At 31.1% G+C, this 17,161-nt stretch overlaps 1 protein-coding gene across 1 annotated transcript in view; it reads left to right on the top strand.

Annotated features, from left to right (window-relative positions):
- The first annotated feature begins 422 nt into the window (after positions 1–422).
- LOC149420852 (ATP-binding cassette sub-family G member 4-like) overlaps positions 423–17,161 on the top strand; it is a 90,797-nt gene continuing 74,058 nt past the window's right edge. Inside the window, exon 1 of the mRNA XM_089635579.1 lies at positions 423–779. The gene's annotated coding sequence lies outside the window, so the exon portion shown is untranslated. The remainder of the gene's footprint in view (positions 780–17,161) is intronic.

The following is a 17,161-nucleotide window of genomic DNA, read 5'->3' as shown; positions in this document are numbered from 1 at the left end:
AACTGACAACTGGTTTTATTTGTAAAATTTGTACGCTAGTTCAAAAAACAAAAAAAACTCTCCATGGTTTACAAAAAAAGGATCATTTTTTTCAATATTAAAACTAGAGCAGAATCCTGAGATATCACGGGATATACTAATAAATCAATAATCAAGTTTGGAAGGAAATTTTGTAGACCACTAAGCCACCAACAACAACACCACATCTAAAATTAAATTGTTTAGTAACTATTAAATTCTAAATCTTCCAATCGGCTTAAAGTGGGCGCCCTGTAATGTGTCAGTATAGAATTTAGTGCAGAATAACAAAGTATACGTTGTACAAGGATTGTATGGACGGAGTACCGAGCAGTAGTCATGCTTGACTCGATTATAATCAGTTTAGGCCACCACGAGGCGAGCTCACATTTGGTAGTGAGTGCCGGAACAGGCAACACGGGTACGCTATAGTCAGTCGTGATCGCATCAGCGCATAGAGTGATTCAATTACAGATCGATAAAGAAAACAATATTGACCGAGTGATAAATGACAAGTACAAATACTAACAAAGACAAGTAACTGTCAGCTGTGAAAAGCGAGGGAAACAAAACAAAAGCAATTGAAAAATTTTGGAACGTTTTGAAATTTACACGCGTGTTTGAACTGTGATGAACCGAATTTGTTTATTTTTGTGATTGTGATCGGATTTCGAAATATTCCCGCTGCGCTTTACAATCTATTTTTAAAAATTTCTAAGTATTTGCTGTAGTGCTTGTTCTTCGTTTGAAATATTATAGAGGTAACTACTATGAATGTTATTTTAATTATTTTTAAGAGCCATAAAATACAATTATGTTTTTAAATAATAATACATCCGAAGTTTGGAATTTAATTTATAATAATAGCATTTAGGATTATTTGCACAAAGAGAAATATCTGCAAAAACCTTTTTTTTCATGAGACAGTTTTGTGAATTTCGATGTTAATATTTTGTAATAATCTTTACTTTCAATTTCAATCGAGTGTTAGAGATGACGAATAATAAGAATACTCAATTCATTTGTGAACAAACATCTCTATTTAAAAAGAAGTCGAAAATTATGAATTTAGAAAAAAAAAAATTCACAAATAAAAAATTTAAAATACATTTTATTCTATTTCTACGATAAAATTATTGTTTTTTATTTTGTTTTATCTTTCAAAGTAATTATAAATATTCTTAGTTAAAATGTTAAATGTTACCTACCGTTGGAAACGTAGGTACAAAAAATGCATAAGTAATACTTATGCAAAATGTGGATAGGGAATCGGAGATAAAATTTATTTTTAATATAACTGGGGACCTTTTATGTAGATGTAGGTGGGTATGTAGATGTCACACTTGGTGAAATATTATCATTTTCTATTACACATAAAGCAGGTAAATATAACTATTTAAAAATTCTGTATAATTAGTCATTTCGTAACCCAAATAAAACCGTTTGTAGTTGATGTTTCTCTATGTAAAAACGCTCTTCAATTTATGTTAAGTTTTCGACAATATGTCTCTAAAAAAAATAATATGTGTATATATATATCGACTGTGGTTTGGTAAAACTCTTTATGCCGCAAAATGCAAATTTTACAGGTGACGATAGAAACGAATATTTACTAATTTTTAAAACTAATTAAAAATCTTGAAGTTTATATGACAGCGTTTAAATTTTGTTTTTCAAAATTTTGATTTAAAATATTGTTTTCTCGAAATAAGCTAAAATTTAGTTTTTAGTATTAAAAATGCCAAAAAAATTGCTTTACACACGTTATACTTTGAAGACTATTCCATATGAACCACTGAAAATTAACATTTCCAAAAAATGTGTTTTGAAGGGTTTTACCAAAACACAGTAGATACATTAGGTTTATATCAATAAAAAGTTAACATTTAAATTTAAAAAGTATTCATAATGGATAATAAAACAATAATGGCCTTATAAAAGTAAACAACTATATAGCAGAGAAAACACTTAAATTAGTCGTTAAAAGGTCGTAATTTAAACTGAAGAATGATCAATATAAATTTATTCCTTCTAAAATTAATAACGACCATGTTTGTGTTATTACTCTCTTAAACATCCACACAATCTACAGTACCTAAATACCTTATTATGTGAATAAGTTTGTACAGGAGTTACACCTTTTCCTTTTTGAACGTTGACAAATTATTTATTTAAAGTTAGAATAAATTATAGAGTTAATCGAATTAAACTGATGACCCGAAATCAACCTTATGTTGAAATGTGTAGAATGAATTAATATTGAAAAATAATCATTTGTGTCGATCAAAGGATCCCAAATTTTTTGCCCCGTAGACCACTTTTCTTTTCGTAGCCCGCCGAATATTAAATTTTCCCAAACCTATAACCGCAAATGTGATTATCATTACACTTTTTGGTAAGGAGATTCCTTTCCCTTGCCTACCCAACAACCGATGGCGATATAATTCCCCTGTCTTTACACTGTGCAGACAGAGGCGCCAAGTGGGGTGTTACACAAAATAAAAATTAATGAGTCCATAAAGCAGGATAAGCAACGAGCATTTCTTTCTGAAGCTAGAACTTCCCCTTAAGTTCTTCGTTAGTGCTTATACCCATCAGTTTTTCTTGTCATATGGTATCCGATCCTAAAACGTCCTCGAATCTAGTGTTGAAGTCTTTTTGTAGTACAATTAAATGTTGAACGTAGACCAAAACTTCATTACCACTCCTTCCAATGTGCAATGTTTTGCTTCAATATAACATTAATTCTGATAAGAAAATACTCTATTTAAAAACTTCAATAAACATTTTTAGTAAAAATCCAATACGTATTTTCTATGTCTATTATTAATATTATGTAAACTGTGTTATCTGTGTTTGGTGTGTTGTTGTTGAACGCCTGTATGTTGTTGATGACTTTATGTAAATGGGGGTCCGCTCGCATGTGCCCCCATTTAAATCTCGTGGATACCCAAGTTTTTTCTCCCTGACATGGACCCCCAGCAAGCCAAAATTGACCCCTGGTGGTCCATATTGACCACTTTGAGTACCTCTGGTTTTGATAAACATATATTTGGACGAAATAACTTTTATTTTTATTTTATTTATTTACTCCCAAAGTGAACTTCATGCATTTCAGATTTTTATCAGTGCAGTTCGCATATCATGTAAGCAGCCAAATCAAATAATAATCTTATAAACAAATACAACAAGTGACAGAATATAAATAAACAGATGATTATACATCATCAAACATAACATTAACATAACATACTTAGCATAAACGGTATAGAGCTGGTAATAGTAGGTAATTACAAAATTACAAAAATAGGTAATAATAAATAAAATTAAAAAAATACCTGTGTAATGGAGGGGGTTTTTCGTTATTTAACCAAAGAGATTTTTTAGATAAACAGAACTATGAAATTGAAAAACTTATAAAAACAAATACAGTAAATGGGAGTATATAAATGTGATTAGAAAAAAATATAAAGATAAACATATCACAAACATTACATATTATAAACATAACATAAACATAACATATACATAACATACACATAACAAAACAAAAACAATACAGAGCTGGTAATAATCGATAATTACAACATTATAAAAATAGGAACCTGTGTACAAGAATAGTGGGCGTTTTTCTTTATTTAAAAGAACAGATTTTTCCAAAATTAGTAGCATTAATTAAACAGTACTATGAAATAGATAAACTTATAGCCAAATACAATAAATGAATCAAGAAAAATATACAGACGACTATAGAATAGTGTTTTTACAAATAACACAATTCTGAAAATGACACGGTTAAAATGATTATCTGTTAATATATTATATTACTAGCGCAGACCCGTAAAAATCACAAAACGTGTTACAAATATTGTATTATAGGTTAAACCTATCTTGTTACGCACAACTGCACACACAACAGAAATTAGTATTTTTGATCATTTCTATCGTGAGGAAAGGAATAGCTTAATTGGTGCCTTATTTTTGGTTAGAATCAATATTTTGCAATTGGCTACATTTTCTTAATATAAAACCCATCACTTGAATTGATGTATTTCAATATGATTAATACAATTATCCCAAACATATTTTAAATTTTAAACAAAATTAACAGCGGTTTGAAATTCAAAGCACAAAGTACTTATTTTGTTTTTTTTTCAAATACCAACTACATACTATACCAACATTGTAACATCATTGGATACCAATATTTTAAAATATTGCAATTCATTGTACATTCTAAACGATTTTTTTTTAGATTTGCTTGTTATGTACGGTGACAGCTATTTTGTCATGCGAATACAACGTTAAACTGTATTATACAATGTGCTTTTCTACTTTCGTCTACACTTTCAATGTCAACGTATCTGTTTTCAGTTGCCAAACAGTTTTGCGTGAGGTGTAATTAGTATTGTATTGGAAATTTAAGCCTCGATTAGGAAACCATTTGGACCATGAAACACATCCACAAGGCACTTCATGTGTTATTCTTTATTATAATGACATTACACAATTATATTTGTAATGTATTGATACTTTTTTAGTCAATGTTGTAATGTCATTGCTTTCCAATATTTGTTGCCCACTGATGAACTGCCCAAGAAGTGAGATGTATACCAATTTGAAAGAAAACTGTTTCTTCTTCAGCTTCACCAGACAAGCCAATACAATTGATTATCTCTTCAAAAAAGAAAATCAATTTCGCCAAAAGAAAGCTAACCTCACTTCCACTTATATAGGGTTATTTTTTCATTGTTTGTTGCATATATTTAGCTATTCATGAATAAAAAAGTTTTAAAAAAATGATGGTAGCCGGCTAGTACCTAACCACTAATAAATAAAAAAGTTTTTATTTAAAAATCTTTTTTCCATTGTCTTCAAATCATCTTATAAATATTTGATCCTGCCTAAAAACTGACATTGTGTTTAAAAATTACAAAATATTTCACTTCATAATACCCTAATAACACAAAGAAACGGCATTGAACCATCGTCGCTTATTTAAATAAATAATCCGTCTCACGTAAAAGCCCACTTTTTTTTCGTTAATTTTTCGATTTACATCCAATAATTTTTTTCAGTGTTGTTTATTTCCCCAAAATACGGGAGGCAAAAACAAAATCTATAGAAATTGTTAACACAAAATTGTTATGAGATTCTATTTAAATAAAACAGAGAAGATTTTTTTACCAGCGCGTGTTTGATGTACAGTTCAAGTGTATTTACTAAGACTTCTTTGAAAAATCAATGTCAATATTTAAAGAATAAAATGGAGTTATGTGTTTCATTTTTTTGCATTGTTTATTGTAAAAATCAGCTCTAGGCAAACCTTGACACTCATCGGCTTGATGTTTTTTGTGTTGCCTTTCAAAAGTATTTAATTTGTGTCATTATAACAATAAGAAAAAAAGTCAGATTTATAAAACGATAGCACTAGTTAGTTTAAAAACGCGACGTACCAGCGCAATGGTACGTAAAATTTTATACAGGGTGTTAACGGAAGTACTTGACATGATTTAACATTGATTCCTGACATTATTTGGAGTAAAAAATGTAAATGAAATTCAATGACTTTGTTTTGTTTTTTAAATATATATTTTTTTAAAACAAACATAAACATTCTGTTTCATTTCATCACTGATCTCTCAGATGATGCGAACTGTATTTGACTGATTTTTAATTGATTTCATTTTAATTATTATTTTTTTTTTGATAAATTAATGTTTTTAAGACAAGATTTTATTTATGCATAGCACAAAGGATAACAATTATTTTTATAAGCAATAATTGTTCGCCTGAAACATTCATCCACATTGAAAAAATCTCCTGATAAAAAATACATGACGCCAACGGGAATTTTTATTTATTAATTATTAATTATTTCACCTAAAAATGTAGACAAATTGTCTCAACGCCATCTAGTGAGAGAGTTAGCACTTACAATGCCTTTCTCATATAAAATAAAGTTGGTTGTTCTCAGGTGAAAAAAATGTAACATGCAGTAATTGTTGAATGAAACACTAGCATATATTGAATAATTTCGCTGGTAAGAGATAAGCCTCCATAGCTCAGTGGTCAGAGCTTTCGACCGGAAATCGAATGGACACGGGTTCGAGTCCCGTTGGCGTCATGTATTTTTTATCAGGAGATTTTTTCAATGTGGATGAGTGTTTCAGGCGAACAATTATTGCTTATAAAAATGATTTCATTTTAGTTTTAAAAAAAATATCACAAATGTCACCGGAGATAAAATTGTAGCTACATTTTTTACTCTAAATAATCAAGTCGGAAATCACAGGTAAGTCAAGTAGTCCCGAAGCAACGCATTGTTTGATAAATTTTTTTATTAAATAATCATCGCCGCTTTTTCTGTGTGGACTTCTCACTATTGCTAATATCAAATTCAATACAATATTTAAAATTCTTTTAATAACTTCACCCGAATTTCAATATTTTTTGAAAAAACACAACAAAACACAACATCACACAAAATTACATTTTGCCTTATTTTATGGCAGTAGGTATTTGTTCAAAGCTCCGTATCCCAGAATGGAAATGATATTGCAAGATGATAATAGACACAATTTGGGAGGCGGGTATATGTACTGTCGCCCCGGTCTCAATAACCAACAAGGTCACCCCGAGTGGTTCGCTACGTTTGGTGAATTAAGAAGGGTTCTTGGGTTCATCGGGTGAGGTGTGTTCAGGATGCACCTACCCACTAGCTACGTGGCGTGCCAGATCGGGAGAGGTTGGTTTGGTGGGACCCTTTGACCTCTCCAACTGATCTCTCTTGCCATTGATATAATACATTAAAGCTCTTGACCCATCGCCTTGCGCTACAGCGAGAAGTATAAATAATACGTCCGTTACCTCTGAGTACACTGACCCCTAGATTCTTAGCGATCCCTCATACCTTTTACCTTCGAAAAACTTCCTCTCCTTCCTTTATTAAAAAAACACTCCACACAGCAACCCCAAAGATGACATAGGCTCTGGAGGGAAATAAATAACTTTTTACATCATTTTATAAGTCACTTTTTACAATTATCATCATGATTATCATGATTTCTGCTGGATCTTTCAGATAATCGAAAGGTCAGGCTATAATTTTGTTTTATGATTATTAAATTATTTCCGTGATTTTTTGTCGATTTTACGATGTTAATATTTGTCGGTAATAATACTTAACTGATTGCCCGTGATAATAATAATGACTAATAATAATTAATTGACCGATGTCCTGTTTTAACTCGATTTCATTTCGATTTTCTGTATTTTTTTTGTAAGTTTCGTTTCTGTTTCAAGATGGTGGCTGTTGTAATGGTTCAGTAAAGATTGTTTTTTTTCAATGTGAAATCGCCATGTTTATTCGGACTTTCTTATTTGAATTTTTCAGCATTTTGCCTGAAGAATGTTTGAAAAAAAAATTGTCAGTGAGATAGTGACGTTCCTGTAAACAGTATAATTTCATTTTTGAAATACAAATACAAGTAGATACGTAATAATCTTATGATTTCGGAGAAAATTTTGATTTTGATTTTTTAAATAAGAGAAAATTAGAAACTCCTTTTTTTAACGCTATGTCTACTATTCACAGAATTACTAGATTATGTTGACGTTATATTAAAATGAACTACTATTTACAAAATTACTAGTTCATGTTGACACTATATCAAAATGAACTCTGTTTACAGAATTACTAGTTCATGTTGACATTATAACAATAAAAAATCAACCGAGGCTATATAAATAACAGTGGGAAATACAATATTTTATAACACATTTTTTAAAACAGAGAGGCCTTATTCATGCGAAACTTAATTTTGAATTTGAGGAAAAAATACTCAATCGAACGGAATGATCTTTTTTTAAAAGATTCAAGAAAGCGAGTACTTTGTTGCTTGACATTAATTAAATGAAAAATTAATTTGTTTTTAACATAGAGCTATACAATTAGAGGCGCTTTTGCGTACAATGTGTACTAATATCTAATCAAAACGTGCTCCACTAGTTAGAGCGTTGGAAGCGTTGGAGGTCAGTTGGAGGTAAAATGTGGAATCTATTTTTTCGCTTCATGTCTCATCTAAACATAACATAAAAATATCAATGGTTTTTAACCACTTTATCATGATTTATACATTATTTTAGCTGGTTTCAGTTTTAAGGTTTATTCAGGGCAGTATTTTTATAAACTCTTATCTTTTTTAAGAACAGGTTTTAAATCGAAAGCAGGAGCAATTATCTAGTACTGCTCAGCGAGTATTATTACAATCAGTTTTAAATATAATACTATACTAGCTCATGTGTACCCGGGGTTGGTCGGGATTATGAATGTTCGGAGTAAAGTTTTGAGTTTGTGAATTCTAGTGTACCTGCAAACTAGGTGCATTTTTAAAGTGGGATTAATATTATCGTAACATTTAAAATAACTAACATTTTAAAAGTATCTGTTTCACTTCTTCTACCTTTCTCTTTAACGTCATACATTCTCCTTACACCACTTTATTTCTTCATCATTTACGCAACATTTTAACTCACTTAAATATTTGATATCTCATGTCTTGCTCGGGTGTCCCTGATTTTGTCTACCTTCACTAATGTCTACCACATGGTCACTACTAAAATACTACATTATATCGAATTTAATTCGACTCCGTATCTTATTCCAGTGCAGAGAAAATGAGCTAGGTCTTCCTCGGGCGTCCACGACTTATTCTACCATTCCAGTCACTCTCTGAACACTCCTGGAACTTATAAGAACAATCTTTGATATCTTCAGCCAAATCGGTCCAGTAGTTTTTGACTCTATAAGGGACAAGCAAAGAAATATTTATTTTTATATGTATAAAAGATTATCGACCCACTGAGTAGTCGGAGGGTCGATATAATATACTCGTATTAAAAACGGTTACCAATAATTTCTACTGTTTAGCTCATGGTTAACGTAGGTCTTCGTACCTAATTTTAAATACACGGAATAAATACCTGAACACTGTCAGTTGTCAGTAGGTATCTCTACCAACGTATTGACCTTAAGCCGAATAAGCCCCGTATTTTAGTGACCTTTGAGTAGTGTACAACTGTACAGTACCACACACGTGCATTGTCAATGTATTGATCAAAGTACCTACAGTGGTGTCTACTGCCTAGCATTGTTTTAAAGCCGTTTATACGTAGGCTGTAAGAGTTATTGTCTTTCGATAATATCGAAATATTGCATAGCTAATAGTGAATAAATCTTTGATCAATGTGCTCTAATTAATCTCAAGTATAGGTTGTCCAGGGGTAAAGTGCGCTAACTTTGGGGGATTTCGAATTTGGTGTCCCAGTTTTCCTTCTGGAATTTCATTTTCAGCTTGCAACTTGACGTTACCCTTGGCTTTACCCATCGATTCATATATTAGGCATGACCAATTACCACTCCCTAGAGACAGGTAGAGGTATTGCTTTGCTTAAATATTTTTTTCAACTAATAAACGGTCACTTATCTAATAATGAGATACTGGCCCAGTTAATTTTTTTTTTGTACCAGAGTCTCACTCTCGAGGACGTCATCACAATCTTCTATATAGTAGAGCAAGCCGCACTAATTTATTTATGAACTCACCTGTGGGGAGAGCTACGTGCTTTTTGAATGCGGTAGATAAAAAAAATAGATTTATTTTTTGTGTCCTATAGCGCATTTGCAAGATTTTTGGCATTGCATATACACTGCATAAATGGTACAATTATAACGTCTTAGGCTATATTACCTGTAATTGTTATAAATAAATGTACAAATTATATAAATAAAATAAAAAATTAAAATATCCATGATTATTTAAGGAGACTTTAAATATCCTTTTACCTTTCCACAAAGAAAAAAAAAGTTTTTTTCAATTATTTATTTGCTATAATAATTAACAGTAAGATATAATAGTAACATTGTAGAAACTAGCTAAGGACTGGTTCTTTCAAAAAATTTTTTTTAAATAACGCAATTTACCCCAAAAAAGGTGATTTGTGCTGTTAACGATAAGATAGATGGTTTTAATTTTGAGGATAATCTATAAGGGACAGGAAATATCAAATATATAAGTCTATCAACTTATACAGACTTAAAAAGCGCAAGAATTGTTGGGAGACAGCAAATACGAAATACTAAGTGAGGGGAAATTGGTGGATGGTTTTAATAAAAAACGATATATGCGTTTGAAGAAAAAATGACTTTTAGAGTCGAAGAATACATGGTCAAGTCAAGAGTTTCCTTCTTTGTACCACGAAAACCGGACGTCCTCGGTGTCAAAACCTTATGACGTCTGATGCTGAAAGCTGATGAGGTCACGAGATCAAAACTCCGGGAATTGCAAATAAAATTAATATAAATTTTTGCGAATAAGCATCATAAATTGATATTGAATATAATGATATCGCTGCCGAGTGTGTACATTACAGGCTTGAATAGCTTTAATGATCTAAGAATGTTTTATCATTTTTCCTTGATAATCGAATTTAATTTAACCGACTATATGATATACTCGCCGAATGTCACAGCGGTGCTGCCAGGGTCTGTTATCTATGTGAGGATATTGTGTCAGCGCTTCATTAGCAGCAGACATACCTGGACGAATGACGAACCTCGTGCTGGCACTGTTGGTGGACGCGGTAGACTCTCGCTGCAGCAGCTGGTCCAGTTTCTTCACCACCTACGATTCTTGCTGCAGAGTCTCACCTATTCCTGTTCTTCATTTTATTTAACTTAACTTCACTTAATTTTTGTAATATTCATATTTTTTGTAATACCTGCATCACTGTAAAGCGCCCCTGAGGTGATATCTCACAAAAGCGGCGCTATAATAATTGTCCAATATTATTATAATTATTATCATGATAATATATTCGTTATTTACTAAATGTTTATTAGGAAACCTGTTAATTCATTCGTAAGGCCTGCAATCCTGTTTATATAAGAGATTCTCAATAAATTAGCAGTAGTCCTTTTTCTACGTGCATTTCCATCTTTTGTACCATTACCATGCTATAAAAGCATTCAACAGTCCAACACTTGAAAATAAAATTGAGGAAAACAAAATATAAATTCAGACACAAAATTACAAAAAAAAATAATCCATAAAGAACAAAAAAGACAATATTACCAAAATTTCATTATAAAAATTTTAAAAAAACCTACACCCAAAATTTAAATGTATTATTTTATCTTTAAATGTATTATGTATATTATATTATAAAAAGCCTCAGCACGGGTAAGCCACCCAGTGAGGCCAAGATTACTGAAAAACTCTGAAATGTAAAAAAATATTGTACCAAAATAAAAAAAAAAATTATGTCCAGTTATACGTTTGCCTAGCCCTGGTGTTTATTTTATTGAAAAATTACTTTATTTGTTAGTTTGCACTATTTGATGCCAACTTTCAATGATTTGTAGATAAAATGAAAGGAACATTTTTTGCTATAATCCATCACATCAAGGATGAAATTTCTGACAATCCATCAGGTTGCACAACAATAATAATCTTATGTGCAATCAGATCGTGTCTGATGGTTCAGTTTTAGTATGCAGTGGTACACGAATGTGATGGTGGGTCGCTTTAGTCACTCATTTAAGCCAAATGGGAGTAAGGTTAGGGAGTGGAAAGGTTGGAAGGTGGTGAAGAAACATAAATAAATAAATTAGCAATGATCACATCATCTTTGATTTTAGAAAGTGTAATACTGTTCAAAAGATCTTACCGCGAAAAAGTTACAAATAAAAAGAAATTTTAGTATTTTTTGATAAGTTTACAGACTGTAATTCAAAAAGTCTACAAAGTTTTATTACTATTTATTTTTTCTTTATTTATATATTGTCCTCACTAGGACAAGCCTGTGTTGAGGTTACAACTATAATACATAAATTTTTGGTTTGACTGAAGATTGTACCTTCCTTCTCAGGAGCTGGAGTCGACAACTCTATCAACGTCGAGCTAAAATCTTGTATAACGTAAGTTTGGATTGAAAATTCAAACATCCAAGGGGGGAGCTAGAGAATATCTGAGATGAAATAAACGACTTCCTTCGAATTTATCTCTTAAATTGTCGTTTTTCGTAAATGAGTTGTCTATGTTTTAGGAGCTAGATTATCGGAAAAAACGAACTAAACCACTTTTTTGAAGCTGATGGAATTTATTTAAAGTTTGCAAAACCGATGCATATATATGTTCACGCGTGTGTACGTTATTGCCACCAGAGTTAATAGAATACATTACCATCGACAATGAGTCTATCTGTCGAATTTAACTCGATCGATGTCGGGAAGTGGGTTAATTTCCGCTTCCAAGACTAGCATTTATTCATTCCAAAAAACAAAAGTGAAATTGAAATTAATTTGAAAACAAACTAGTCCTGATAGTCAGTGGCTTGCAAGCTAAAAAGGCTGAAAAGCTGTGCCCATCCTAAGATGAAAAATATCTATATTTTTTAATACTCTTTTTTTTACTCATGCCCAATCAGTGGTTTTTCAACTGCGTTACGTCCATCAATATTTACCTGACGATGCACAAAATAAATTGTTTTTCAATTTAGAAAAATACACAATCAATATAAATTCTTAGGAATTTCGATTATCGACAAAAACAGGCCTAAGGATCTGCAGGTAGCTTACCCTTAAAACATTCATTCACGTAGGTAGTTTAGTACCTATTTATATTTTTAAATAATTTTAATAACAACCACCAAAAAACTGTCTGAAACATTCAATAATTGACGTAAAATATTTTAATTCATTTTTTTTACTTCTGTAATAGGTGTACTTTTGTTACGAGTATACATCTGTAATGAGTATACTGCTGTACTGACTATATTAGTGTAATGAGTATACTTCTGTAATGACTATACTAGTGTAATGAGTATACTTCTGTAATGACTATACTAGTGTAATGAGTATTCTTCTGTAATGAGTATACTTCTGTAATAAGTATACTTATCGAACAATAAATAAAGCAGTATTGCAATTCATTTTTCATCAAGGTCAATTATGCGCAAGAATATTGGGTTTATTAATTTTAAAATAAATTATTTGCTTATCTACACGTAAACATGAATTGAAAAAAGCATTTCAATCCCATAATAGAGATTTCAAGATAAACATATAAGTACCTACCCACTGAAAAATAACAAAGACACTTTTTTATCAAATTCTGGCTGATATTTTGATGCACAATGCACACATTTACCGCACATCTTTTATACGATATATTAAGATTTTTTTATAATTATAAAGCCTTTTTTATGAATCCGTGTTAATATTTTGGTATAATGAAACGGAACCTTGGGGTTCATTTTTTGTAAGGCTTTACTAGGAACTTTGATTCCGTTGATTTTTTCCGTAATGTATTGAAACAGATCCGACATACGACTTATCTTCATTTTGTCTTTGTTTAGGCAATGTGTCTGGTAATAATACCATCATAAGAATAATAATTACAAGTATTTTAATTAAAACATAATTTATTTATTTTATTTATTTTTTATTTTATTTATTTATTTAACGCCCAGAGAACTTTTACATGTAGGTGGTACCATTTTAATGACAGACAGTTTTGAATTATGAGAAAAAATAAAAGTAATAAAATTACATTAAAAAATAGGTAATATATGCAAGAAACAAAATAAAAAATAACCAAAATATAAATTAAAAAATAAAGCGATTTGACTGGTTTACAAAAATATAACTTCCATTTAGGAATAGTGTTGAAATAAGTCTTTTGCGTAATCAACAAAATTCGCAAAGTTAATATTAAATATATCTCATACATTATAATATATAATGTAAGAGATACAAGTTAATTCTCTCAAATTCAGCTGCTCCAAACCACGAAGCTATTGAGACCATCTTGAGACCATGTCGTGAGTAATCTAATTCCACCCAATTTCATTCGGTGTCGCGAAGCTTGTAGTACAATCGGGAAACTAGTGAATCTACTACTTCTGAGCATTATTTTTGTAAGCGTTTGAATATGGTTTGAAAGGGAGATATTAAATACGAATGTTCGAGGGAGCGTGCTAATATTAAAAACGATGAAAAATAATTAAATGAAAATATTTAATAAAACTTGACTCATTTGAAATAGAGCATAATTCTCTCGACAAATGCTTTAGTTGCATTTAAAGATCCACTGTGATTTGTTTCATGCCCTGTTATTAAATGTAACAAATTTAATAACAGAACAAAACGTGTTTTAAATCATTTTAGGAGCTAACTTCGCGATTTTTTTCTATCGAGGGAATTTCATATAATTAACGTTTCGGCATAAAAAATGTATAGATATTATCTTCAAAAACAACATAATATATATGTTTGTAAAACTTAAAAACGTTTGGGTCTACGTTTCGACGCATTTTAAAAGAGATTCATATTAATTGCGACCGTTTTTTTTCAAATTTGACATAAAAATATCAAAATTCGGCCTTCGATTTACTCGAAAACTAAAGAGCAAATAACAAAAAGTTATACCAAAAATTTGACACCAAATGTGATATAGATTCAATAGTTTTCTGATTGTTCTACGAGTGTCCGGATACCTTGTAAAGATATTGTATATATGTATTGACAATAAATTCTGTATAAATAATCCGTTATTCTGATCAATTTTTTTTAGTTGTATATTATGAACTGGGCTTCAGATTTCTTAACTCAAAATAGAACTTCCTAATATAACTCTATAAAAACTCCTCAATTATTAAAAATACACTCAGATTAGCAGGAATTTTTTCTTTCGCTTTAAGTACAGTACGGTTTTACCGAATGTTTTTTATTCAATTGTGTTCAGATGACCTTGGGCGAGTGAAGAGGCGTTTAATCATGCTAAAATATTCCACAATAGGCGATCAAACCGCCACAGCATATAGTAGATGTACGAACAGTACAGTGTACAACAAAAATCCACCAAAACTGTTTTATTCATTTCATAGTCAGTACGTCATTCGTGTTTTATTCCAGTTCGTACAATGGCACGACTGGCTGAATAATTTACTCGAATAGATGAACACCTTTTGTTAGTTTTATTTGTGATGCAATGATTACGATTCGAATGCCTTGTAACTATAACCTGTGGATATGAAGTTATCTTTATATCTGTACGATCACCTGAAAGAAATTCATTGCGTCTATTTGTACGTAGGTTGTAGAATATACGTTAGATTATCTGTATAACTGTGCGATAATCTATTTTTTATATGAGTAGGTACCGCACAAGAGTCCCAACCGTCTGGACCAGTGAGACTATGGCATCCCCATTTGGGGTATGTTGTGAGGCTGAAGATGGTGAGATGTGAAGGAGATGGGTAAAAAGAAGATGAGGATTTATCTGGCTATTCGGATCTGGTCAACAAACATGGCCAAAGCCATTCTAGCAACGTTTTGATTCTGAATTGTGGTATTTCACCTGAGCTACTGAATGTATCGAATACATTAATTAAATAACATTTACTTGGGCAGCGGGATTTGAACCCGCGACACCCGGATTAGTGGCCAAGAATCGTGACCACTCAACCGTCTTCAAATGGTAGAAGACTCGTTTCCGACTTGACTTTTATTTTTAAAATTGTTAATGGAATTATGGACAGCCCTAATTTATTGAACCTAATCACCTTCAACATACCAACTAGAACTACTAGATCGAACATTATTTTTAATTACAACAACAATATCAAGACTGAGTAATTTGTATATTCACTTGTACTTTGTACCTAGATTGCATGCAGTTGGCAATAATTTCGCAGAAATTGTAGATGTCTTCAACTGCACGGGATATAGTTACAAAAAGGCTATAGCAACATAACTCAATAATAGCTAAGCATAATACTATTCTTCTGGATTGAATTACTATATAATTAATAGCCAACTTTTATTTGTTGAAATGCACTAAACTCTTATGTAATCGAATGGTTGTAAAAGCTCGTTTGGGCGTAGAATATATAAATAAATGTACCAAAAGTATTATTAGTGTCATTATGATTAGCTATTCTGCAATATATTCCTAAAAATTTACTGAACCTCCTAGAAATCAAAGTCCCCGAGTCCAGAGTTGTTATCGTCAATCAAGCAAGCTGCACTAAATCTAAGACTTTTGGTGAATTTATAATACCTAATAACATCTTTATTTAAGAAATTTGCAACTATAACTAAGAGTAGGTATATGTTAACAAATATATTAAATTGATGTTTCCCATAACCTGCCTCACTAGGCTAGCCTGCGTGTCAACTGCGTCAGCAGTCACTTTAAAAGTTACTTTAAAAACATTAAAAAAAATTAAATTTATTTTATATGTAGGTATATATATATAAATTACAAACAATACAAAACAAAATGAACCTTTGTCTGTCCATCTGGGAAGGATTCCCGTTTCAGGACAGCAAAATTGTGTATTTAGTACATAATATTATTACAATGGAGTGGCGATGCTGTCAAAACAAATTTTTGAGAACATTGTTGATTGCATTCGAAGTGACAGGATGGTTTCTTTATCCTTGAAAGAATCGCAAAGATATAATTTATTACCAGGGTCAATTTGGATAACATTAGTAATTGCATTTAGAACAGATGAATGATTTCTTTCGGGACATCACAAGTCTGAGCTTCTTTCCATGGCATTTTGGAGAACATTTACAATTGTATAGGTAATTAGAATTTCCACATTTATAAATCAGTATAAGACATAAATGAATCCTATAGTACTATATTTTTAGAATTTCTTAGGTGATAGAAATTACACATTACTAGACCAGAATATATGCCGTATGAATTGCCAATTTTAAAATTTCGAATCTTTATTTATTAAATGGCTAGTCATTATTATACAGTATTCGAAATAAAACCGCGCAAATATACCTATACTAATATTATAATATAATTGTTCAATATTTTGTTACATCAATAATTTCGAATTTCGGTTAGAGAACCGGTAAAGAGGTCTTATAATTACTTATTATCTCTGCATTATTCTCTGCATTTTTCTACGTCACTCCAGCCACGATTACAAATTCAGTACTGTTATTCAAATTTAACCTGGATTCCTGTACAGTGTTCACCACGGGTCAATATCGATTTACGAATAATCTAAAATTGCATTTTAAAGTGAGTATGTGAAGACCATCATAACGTCA

This window comes from Hesperophylax consimilis, chromosome 9 (genome assembly GCF_061612785.1).
Source record: "Hesperophylax consimilis isolate HC1 chromosome 9, BYU_Hcon_1.0, whole genome shotgun sequence".
NCBI classification, from domain to species: Eukaryota; Metazoa; Arthropoda; class Insecta; order Trichoptera; family Limnephilidae; genus Hesperophylax; species Hesperophylax consimilis.
The sequence above is the reverse complement of the archived record's forward strand: the minus strand, read 5'-3'. Positions and strand labels throughout refer to the sequence as shown.